Genomic DNA, 8636 nt, shown 5'->3' on the forward strand with positions numbered 1-8636 from the left:
ATTGTTTGAAGTAGCTGGAAACCATTTTAAATCATCTCTTGATATCAAAGAATTCATTTCACCGGGAAAAGCATGCCCTTATTAAAGATGATTCTCAGACGGCGTTCTCCCTCTACTGCAGTCCAGCAATCCTCCGCACTGTAAAGATATGGGGCTGTTGACATATGCGAGGATAGCTTCAGCGTGCATTCAATGACTGTTTTGAAGCACTTAACAGCAATCAAATGCACTCACCTGCGTTGAGCGAGTCGTCGTTTTCCATCAAACTGTAGTCAATGCTAACCGTCTCGGTGCATTTCCGGTGCTATTCATCAAAAACTCACACTATTTTTGAACTACTCTGCTTCCGTTCATATATATGAGAAGCTCCGTGTATTTAGGGATGGATTGGATGCACAGTCAGCACTTTCAGTTCAGCAGCTAATGAGGAACATTTTTCACAAGATATGTGGTGAAAGTTTAGTCTAAAACTAAAGAGTAAAAGGTAGGACCGTCAAAAGCCTGTAAAGGTAAGTAGAGAAAAATAATGGGATGGTTCCTAAACGATAGCGGAAAATGTCAACGTGAGCTCAAGGAAACTGTGGGGCATTTTTCACTTGCACACCTAATCATTATTTATGTGTGTGTGTATTTTTTTGTTTTGTTTTTCACATCTGTTGTTGCCGCTCAGCTATGTGCCCCCTCGGGAGGATTATTCTACCACTTCTCTCCTCCTCTGTGCTGCAGGTGATGGGTTGCAGCAAAACCTCATACTGCGGTGTGTTCTCATTTAACGAAGCATCGAAACAGAAATACTCATCTAACACAACGCTGTTGGCGGCATATTCCTTGCCTCTTCCAGGCTTGCGTGGGGACAAACTTAACTTTAAAAGGCACATTTGTTTGGGGTTTAGCGCAGTGTCTAGGTGATATGAAGCAAAGTCTAGTCCAATTTGGGCAAGCTTACTTTGCTTCAGTTAAACAGCAATGTTTACGGTGTAAAGTATTCAAATGAAGGAGTCTTCTATCTCAGTTAACATGGATTCAAGCCATATTTTCCACTTTCAAAAATGAATTGAGATTGCAGTTGCAAAGATGTAAACCTTGCGTTGTATTGCAAACGTGAGCCCTTCCCTACAGTACGAGTAGAACTTGAGCACACTTAGTTATTTGCAGAGGTCGTCTGTCTTAGAGAAACATACTTACAATTCGAATTTGTATCTATTGACTCTCAGGTCTTAAACATGTGATACCATCGGGCTCAAGGTCTAGAGATCCTAAATAAATAATAAATGGGAGCTGATTTTGAGTCATGTGGTTTCTCTGCCATCTGCGACTCCGCCAGTCGTGTGTAGCTGCATGTGAGGCAACAGGTAACCTAGATGTGTCGTCTTTAAAGTATATTCATTTTTCTACTTTATTTGGAAGTGTAAATCATATCCGGGCAGTGTTAATTTCGTTGACGAAAACTATGAAATTTTTTTTGTTAACGACCTTTTTTTCCATGACTAAGACGAGACGAAAACTATCTTAAAAAATAAAAACTATGACCTAAATCCATTCTAACTTGTGAAATGTTGGTGGTTGACGAAGTCACAATTGTTTTCCCCCCTAAATTCGCACGCAGCTGACAGGCAACAGACAGGCAAAGTACGGCGGTTATTAACGTGTCATGGTGACGTCATCCACGAACCCAGAACGCTCGCATCGGCGCAGCGCTGGTTCTTGTGCACCGACTACGGACCGCAACGACTATTTTACGCTTCGGCGAGTTTGAATGTGCGCTTCATTAGTTTAGCTCAGCTGTCTCGGTTTAGCTGACTGTTAGCAGGCTGAAGTCGCGCTGCTTCACAGAAACATGAAGACCCGTTTAACACAGTGGAAACAATAAAGGACCATGAAGTTTCAAAAGCATTGCAAGTAAACAGACAAAGACAACAAAGTGTTGCATTTAGATCCCTGGTCCTCATGAAGTTGTTACACCTTTGCCAATTTGTTAAATTGCCTTGCAAATAAATGCTTTGCTATTTGTAAAAAAACAAATCTTTTCATGTCATGATTTTTCACATGTCATTTATATTCGCTCACACGAACACATGCATTTAGAGATTATTTATGGAATAGTACTATGTGTTCTGTATCTGAACACTCCTTCCAGGACTGGTGAGGTTCAGATGTTTAAAGACAAAGTCATCCTGCTTTTACAACAGTGTCACTGCAGTATGCATTTCATGAATCCAGACGTTGCCATACTAGTCCATTTGGATTCACCTTTTTGGTTTTTTTCCAGTGTAAAACCCACAGAAAGCCTTCTTTTAATGAGTGCTGTGTGTGGTTGACCACATGCTATTGAGGATTATCCCTGCTCTCTTTTTTATTACTTCTCTTGTTTTCTTCCCATTGTTCTTATGCTTCGGTTTTTGAAGTTACGGCTTTGAAATGCAGACAAAACTTTTTTCTTCCTCTCACAGTGGCTGAGTGAGTTTTATTTTATACATGCTGGTATAAATGATGGGATTTTTTGTCGTTTGTTTTTTCTATTTCCGTCCCTCCCCTCACCTCTTATAATGGGGAAGTCTTGCTTGAAAGGAGCTTATTCAAATTTGTATAACAGCAGGGCTCACTGAATTGTTTTTCTTATTGAGTTTGCGGTCTGATTTTTCTCGCTCTTTTTCTCGCCCTCACACTCCTTCATTCAAGCCAAGAGAATGATCAGTTATGTTTAGCTGGTCTTTTCCCAGCAGCTTTATCGCTAACATCCAAATAATGCATTATCAAATGTAAAAAATATCAAAAAAGAAAAATATTAAAATAGTGTATGAAATTGAATGAAACGAAATGAAAAAAGTATATACTGTGGAGTCTCTACCCTAGGCTGCCCCCGATCAGGTGAGAGTCTCTATTGCAGCACTGGTGTACGCAGAGGGGGCCGGGTGCAGCTCTTGGGGCGGGTCATCGATGGGAGGTATGTCCCCAGATCCATCCTTGATCAGGGTGATATGCTCCCAGCCCCGCCTGCAGGAGCACGGCTGTGCTGAATTGCCAATCAGGGTGTCGGCATAACAGGAGCTGCACCCTGGCCTCTCTGTGTGTGCCTGGCTCGTATCCAGAGCAGAGCTCTCACCATCGGGCGGTAAGTTGAGACTCCACGTTGTTCGACCCTGTTAGTCATGTTGTGATCACCCCCTGACTAACGACCACCCTTTTTGTCCCAGGCAACGACGGGAAACCGAGGACGTTTTAAGTTGGTCTTTGATACGTGTTTGAGCCGGAGGGACCGGCAGCACGCGGACGGCGTCCTCATCCTATTGTTTTTTTTGTTTTGTTGGAAATAAAGCCACGCTGACGGCGTGTTCACCCTTCCCCTCCTAAACTTTGTGGTTGTTTTGGACCCAGACGCATCACAATACCCATGTGTCAACTTCTACATCACATCCGACTTCATGAACGACAAATAAGACACATTGCATGTTTATGTATTTTTTTTGGAGACAGTCGTTTTTCAATTTCACCATCAGTATAGATTTCCATTTTCGGTTCAGCTGTGATTTAAAGGTATCACGACTAATCTGAGGAGAGTTAAACATCACAGCAGTCAGAGGAATTGCTCCTTTAGCCCCTTTGCAGTCCCTGAAGAGCTCAGATCAACACCTCTCGTTGGCCTAATTCGCCTTCTCCTGCATGCTTCCCCCCCTTTCTCTTTTATGCAGCTCTGAGGGAGAGAGACTCTGATGTCTGAGTGAGGATAATACTGTCATTAGAGGGAGAGTACCAAGAAAAAATGGGAGAGGGGATGGGGACAGAGGGTGGGATGGTAGGGAGGGATAAAGCATGGAGGGGGAGAGCGGGATCAAGAGAAGTCATTCACAAAAGACTAGGTGATAGAAAAAAGTTTGTTTTTAATATTTAAGTTTGAAGCAAAAACACACTAATGTCTGCAGTGCCTTAAAGTGTTGTCACTAAGCACCTTTGTCCCTCACAATAATATACTAATATGTTGAACAAGTGTTCGTTATGTCTATGACCACCTTTGTTTTAGCATGTTGGGAGAGCAAGGACACGGTCAAAGAACTGACGTGTCTTACGTGGATAAGATGTTCCCAGTACCCTGGCTGTAGAGACTCAACAAGATGGTCAAGGTTTCTGTTGTCGCACCGATATCTAAACTTATAAGAACTGCCTCGATGTGTTGGGGCAGAAAGGAGGTTCTTGACAGTCTACTGACCACGTAGCTGTTGTGACCCTCTTTCCCTTGCAAGGAAATAAACGGAGAAAAGACATACTTTACTCAGAGCCTTTGTTTCTTACTTAACGATTGTCTGTGCAAAATCTTCCACCACAATCACCAGTTTTCAACAGAAGACCATGACGCCGTCTTTCAGACAGCAGGAATTCTGTTTCCCAGTTGTGTGAATGTGGTGATATCCACTGCTATGCTAAGATCTGCTTTGCTTTCTGCTGTCTTTTCTTTGTTTTAATATGTACAAACCAATACACCCTTTCCTCCACACATAATGTAGATTTTTCTGCAGGCAGACTTTTACTATGCAAGGTACACAAACACGGCCTGCTAGCAACACCTTCGCCATTATGTAGCCACACTTGGCCTTTCGCTAGCTTACAGCTAGCCCCCTTTGTCTCTGAGTTTCCTCTTTTTGGTGCTCTCTAGCTGTACATCCGTTTTCATCACCTTTTAAAATGCTTATTTTTGGTCACAATGATTACTCAACTCTTCTTTAGTTGAAACAAATAGTCAACAGTATTGATTTAAAAATCAGAAATATTTGCTATGAGGTCATCCTTTTTTCCTATGCGAATTACGCTTTGTTTAACTCAATGACAATGTGCAAAGATAACATTCAAATAGGGAAAAGATTCTATCTGACATCCATCAGTTGTCATGAAAGTGAGTGGGACGTCTCGATGTGCTACTAAATCTGGCGAAATTGTACCACTGTCCCGGGAGCAGATGTCTACTTGCCTTAACAAAGACTCCTTGTGTGTGAGACACACATGCAAAAGATGTGATGAAGATTACGTTGTCACTGTGTCATCCGTTCACATAAACACGAGAGCCTGAGAATAACAATAAGTCATGAAATAGCAGTTATTTCATCGCTTACTCATAGAGGATTTCATAATTATGCAAAATGTGAAAGAATTGTTCCGTTAAACTACAGTGTGAATAATAACCATGACACACAGAAAAGACGGAGGGAAAGAAACAAACTTCCAGTCATTATTTACTTGACTTCGCTTGTGTCGGTCAGTAGAGTTGAGGAAAACTATAACAATCACAATAAAGTACAGCAATAACTCATGCTCGTATTTAGGTCTTGAGTAAAGAAAGATCGAACGAGTAGCCTTTCAACAATTAAGCTTAAAATGAGAATTCTGCTTTAATGAAATATGTCTCTTCTGCTGACTTTTAGCTCCAGGGACAGTGCACACACACACACAGACTCACAGTATACACACACACACACACACACACACACACACACACATCAACAGAGAGTAACTGAGAGTAACCTGATAGGTAATGATGACGCACAAGCGGGTCAAGGTTAGTATACCAATCTAGGCATTTATTCGATAAAATGTGGTTGCCAGGATGTCATTATTCTTTCCATGCACACAAGACACAATGACTCGGGCCAAAACAATGTTCTCTTATTGTGTCCTGACGTCTGCCAATTGTTTATTTGGAGCCAATCGTATCGGAGAGATGGCTGGAATGCTTGCTGCAGATATTTCTGGGCCAAAAAGCAACACTACAAAGACCTGCAGGGCAGAGTCTGGGTAAAGGGTCCAACAAGAATGAGTCTGCAGTAGCTGTGCCACGTGGAAGGACGCTGTCATGACACCCTGCGATACCCACCTACAGTGCATCTGGAAAGTATTCACTGCGCTTTTCCACATTTTGTTATGTTACAGCCTTATTCCAAAATCGATCAAATTCATTATTTTCCTCAACATTCTACACACCCACAACAACAAAGTGAAAACTGTTTTTTCAAACTGTTGCTCTCTGAAGAACATGTAATGGGAAAATTATATGTAACCCTTTTAAATGCTTCATTTGTATAACCAGTTTATTAGTTGCAAGTGGTTATATCACAAAGGCCCTGACATAAGAACTGATGTCTCCCACTTGGATTAGATGTTTCCAGCGTCATAGCTGTAGAGATTGAACAAAGTGTTCGTTATGTCTATGACCACCTTTGTTTTAGCATGTTGGGAGAGCAAGGACACGGTCAAAGAACTGACGTGTCTTACGTGGACAAGATGTTCCCAGTACCCTGGCTGTAGAGACTCAACAAGATGGTCAAGGTTTCTGTTGTCGCACCGATATCTATGTCCAGTCAACTGAATTTAGCACAGGTGGACTCCAATCAAGTTGTAGAAACATCTGAAGGATGATCAGTGGAAACACACACACATATATATACATGTATATGTATGTATGTATATGTATATATATATATATATATATATATATATATATATATATATATATATATATATATATATATACATAGGTGTATGTATAATTGTTAATTATGTAGCTGATATTAAAAACTATGACCAGAGCAAAATATATAATTTAACCTCATTCCTACACCCCCAAAAAGTCTGGATGTCAACAACCCGATAAGGAACCTAACAGGTGCATTGTGGAAAAACAGACTAACACAAAACAGGAGTGTGAGACACTGACGGCAGCATGGAAAACCTCTGGGGAACCGTGTGTGATGAAAAGCACAAAGTGAGCGCTGGCAGAGGGAGAAGGAAGTGACAGCAGACGTTGGGAAAAAAAAAAAAATATATATATATATATATATAAGCAGTGGGAGAGAGAAAGACAGATGAACGGAGAGGAATTGTCAAAGACCAAGTCAGCCAGTCAGACACTTATGGCGGGTGGGAAAGGTAAAAAAACATGTATGAACAAAGAGTGAGAAAAAGAGAGAATCAATTTGTCATCGCCAGCTGCCACAAACACAGACTGATTACACCTGCCTACTAAGCCTGTGGTGTGTGTTTGAGCGTGTGTATTGATTAGCCTCAACCCTTTGACTGCTACAGCGTGGGGTGTCCGTGACTCACCCAATCGCTGCTGAGATGGACCCTGCTCACTTCCTGTTCTTGAGACCAACACGCCGCTATCAGCAGTGTTCACCCCTGGCTAACTGAAGCATCACACTATGTCAGCGTGCAAGTACGCAGAAACACGCATGCAGACTGGAACAGACAAACGTAACCATATCTTTCCACAACAACAAATGTGGTGATTGTTTTTTTTTTTACTCATCCACAGCGAAACAGTTTTCCACAGGTTGAGGGTCGACTGGAGCGGTTTTAAACATCTCATTTGGTTTTGTCTACTTCGTCAATAGTGATTTAAGGGCATCTAATCGGAAAATCAGCAACACCAACTGCTCATTTTAAAAGAACCAAATCCCAACATTTGCATCACACTAGTGGATGGCTTCCCTTCCCATAGGCACGAATACACACGTACCAATAGCATTTTACAGAGAGATCAGTTATATATTTGGACTACTTCGAGTCATTTAATACCCCCTTTGGACAAGAGACATTTTGTCCGAAGAGGGTATTATTACAAAGGAATGTGCTTGACACAGACCAAAACACACATGCACACAAATATTAAAATCCCTAGTTGTTATATTTTGACTGTATATAATGTATATGCATTTGTGCAATTACTTGTCAATGTTCATAGTCAGAATTGGTTCCTAGTTGCCCATTTAAGTGTGTGTTTGTCCTGAGAAAATGGGTTAAAACCGGGATTCAATTAAAAGTAAACAAAGAAGAAAATCCTCTTTTCTACCCTTCGTGCTCTGTTTAGCCTGTTATAAATTCACTTTTTAATCAACTGTGTATGTGTTATTAACTTTGGGTCCTGTTTTATTGTCCAGAGGTTTGTTTGTTTCATAGTTTTCATTTTTCTATGGTTAAAAGCAAGCCTACTGCAGCAGTGTTAAGCTCTGTTTAAAATCGCATGATTGAAATACATTCAACAAGTGATCATTGAATCACCACACTAAAAACCATAGGTGAAACCTACACGTAGATTCAGTAAGATTTGTTAACACTTTGACATGTTAAATGGAAAATGCTTTTGGGATGCACCTGAATCCTTGGTTGAAGCACTTTAATATCTGAGGCTGTAATTGGAAGCAATCCTTCTTTGCAGAACCTCTGAGGTTCCATCAGGTTGGATGGGGAGTGTAGGTGCACAGGCATTTTCATATCTCTCCAGAAGCAGGTTCAAGTCGGGGCTATGGGCGGGCTACTCAAGGACATTCACAGAGTTATCCCAGAGCAAAGTCATCGGGTCACTCTGACAGAGCATCAACGTTCCCTGACAAAAGCCCTTCTCTCTCAATCGCTTAGTTTGGCTGGGCGGGTTCTGGTGTTTCCAAACTTCTTCAATTTTCGGATGATGGAGACCACTGTGCTCATTGGGAACTTCAATGCTGCAGAAATTCCTCTTTACCCATCGGCAGATCTGTGCTTCTATACAAGTATGTCTCAGGCCTACAGACAATTCCCTGGACTTCATGGCTTGGTTTGTGCTCTGACATGCACGGTCAACTGTGGAACCTGCTACAGACAGGTGCTTTTCT

The 8636-nt window shown here is 41.4% G+C and overlaps 1 long non-coding RNA gene across 1 annotated transcript; it reads left to right on the forward strand.

Annotated features, from left to right (window-relative positions):
- The first annotated feature begins 2836 nt into the window (after positions 1-2836).
- LOC144388340 (uncharacterized) lies at positions 2837-3341 on the forward strand. Its single transcript, XR_013452667.1, has 2 exons — positions 2837-3112; positions 3195-3341. It is a non-coding gene; the product is annotated as an uncharacterized LOC144388340 (long non-coding RNA).
- Positions 3342-8636: the final 5295 nt, after the last annotated feature.

Source organism: Gasterosteus aculeatus, chromosome 15 (assembly GCF_964276395.1).
Source record: "Gasterosteus aculeatus chromosome 15, fGasAcu3.hap1.1, whole genome shotgun sequence".
Taxonomy (NCBI): Eukaryota; Metazoa; Chordata; class Actinopteri; order Perciformes; family Gasterosteidae; genus Gasterosteus; species Gasterosteus aculeatus.